Source organism: Camelina sativa, chromosome 17 (assembly GCF_000633955.1).
Source record: "Camelina sativa cultivar DH55 chromosome 17, Cs, whole genome shotgun sequence".
Taxonomy (NCBI): domain Eukaryota; kingdom Viridiplantae; phylum Streptophyta; class Magnoliopsida; order Brassicales; family Brassicaceae; genus Camelina; species Camelina sativa.
Genome location: NC_025701.1, coordinates 32806612 through 32808776, shown reverse-complemented (window position 1 = coordinate 32808776; position 2165 = coordinate 32806612). Strand labels below are relative to the sequence as shown.

General features: G+C 45.0%; 1 long non-coding RNA gene across 1 annotated transcript; it reads left to right on the top strand.

Annotated features, from left to right (window-relative positions):
• Positions 930-2114, top strand: LOC109130011. Its single transcript, XR_002036174.1, has 3 exons — positions 930-1443; positions 1552-1621; positions 1815-2114. It is a non-coding gene; the product is annotated as an uncharacterized LOC109130011 (long non-coding RNA).

Sequence of the window (2165 nt, the reverse complement as noted above, 5' to 3'; positions counted from 1 at the left end):
CGGGTTGGGAAGATAGTATCCTGTTTAGGAGAAAGGGGTACCCAGGCTCACTGAGTAATCTTAGATTACTCATGATATTATTTTTGGTCTTGCAGGGAAGCCTAAGTGAGTCTAGAGCCGGAGCAAACATTAAGGTACCGGATAGGGTTTTCCGTGTTCTTTGTAAAATCCTATATTTTATAAACGGTTATGTTTAATTTCCCGACTATCTTTATATATTGCTTTAATGATTTATTTTCGGTGAATTATTTTATTAAAGTGATATATACGGTTTTCAGGAAAACATGGCAAGTTGCAAACGATACTCGGCCTTGTCCGGGCCAACACAATGCGCGCTGTGGGACGCAAGGGTTGCAAAGCCTTAGCGAACCTCGGCCGTGGGCGGAGTCGCGTCCAGGAGGACTGGTCGGGAAGCTGCAGCTTCCGTCCCTCGACTGGACCACTAGGGTGCGGTTCCCACAACAAGTAGCGTATCGGCGCCGTCCGATAGCCTCCATGGTCATAGAGCGGTTCGGGGGCGTTACAACTGAGGTGGGAGAAGCATGGTAAAGTGGATGGTGCTAAGATTGCCTGAAAATGAGCTATAGCATGTGAGCTCATCTCTACAGGGTCCGTTAGGATATCCCCCGAGTCCAGGTAGAAAGACTTTATGGTGTTGTAGCTTGCTCGCATCTGACAAACTTTGTGAAAGTACGAGGTATTTAAGTCCCCTTCCTTCAACCAGTTTACTCTCGATTTCTGCTTGTAATAGGATTCTTCAATGCTTCGGAGGAAGGTCCACTTAGCATGAAGTTCCTTCTCAAGCTGGAAGTTCAAAGTTGATGGATCCTGAAGCACTTATACCTGCACATTTAGCAATAAACGGTTAGCCTCACTCACTCTCTCTTGAATTTTTGAAAATTTTTTCACGATTTAGCAGCTTTAGTTCTCTTTTAATGGCCTTTGCTTCCAGCAAAAATCTGCAAGGGTGAAAGCAAAGCTTCCGGCCTGAATCCATGCTTCCTCCACTGTCTGGTGGAACTTTGGGTGTTTAACAAGGTAGTTAAAAATTTTGAATGGCTTGGTTCCAACACGGGGTATGATGGAGGCTAGGTTTACAAGACTAGGGGAATGGTCTGAGGGCAAGGGTGCAAGGAATGTAGTGATGCTATCCGGGAAATAGGTCAACCAGTGATCATTGACAAGAACACGATCCAACTTCTTTGCTATAGGGGAGGCTGGTTGATTGTTACTCCAGGTGAATAGAGGACCTTGAAACCTCATATCGAAAAGGTCCAGATGAGTGAGGCAGTCCTTAAATTCAGTCATAGGAGGGGTGAGTGAGTTAATAGTAGAGGATGAGTGTTCAGCAAAGTGAGTGATCTGATTAAAATCTCCACCCACTAGCCATGGACAAGTGGATAAGGAGAAATACTGTTGGATTTGTATTAACTCCACCCAAAGGTTTGTTCTCTCCTCCATGATATTTGACGCATAGATCGCTGTGAATACAAATTTAAACTTGTTTGCTACTGTAAATTCACAGGTGAGTGTTTGCTTTGACTGATGCAGTACTCTCACGTCAGTAGGATCCTTCCAGATGATAACTATGCAGCCATCCTCATCTGACAGGTGATTCGAGGTAAATTTCTATCTTGGGCAGATCTTTGCCATTATGTGGTTCAAGTTACGATCCTTAATATGTGTTTCCAAAATTGCTCCATAAAGAGGTTGATTAGTACTAAGTCAACTACAAAAAGGCTAATGCTTATCCGGATCATTTAGACCTCGGATATTCCAAAAAAAATTGTTTGATATCCATTACTGTTGGGCAGGGGGCTCTCCCGAAGGAGTAGCGGTGTCCAGCAGCATCTCAGTAATGGGAGAAGCAGGAAGGTTAGGCAACAAAGCAGGTGTGGGACAGGTTTGGGATGGGGAAATCTGGAGGAGTGAGGGGTGGGACCGGGAACATTTCAAGGAGGTTGAATGGCGTTATTCTGATGGGGGAGAGTGGGGATATGGGAGCCCATCATGGGTGATGGACGCAGGAAGGCCCAAAATATAATGCTGGGATGGGGTTTGATTAGTTATGATTTGGGAATGTGAATCAGGACAATGAGTAGAAGATGACAAAGTAAGTGGGGTAGCTTTTAGGGGGGGGGGGGGGAAAGAAAAAGGGGGGGAAT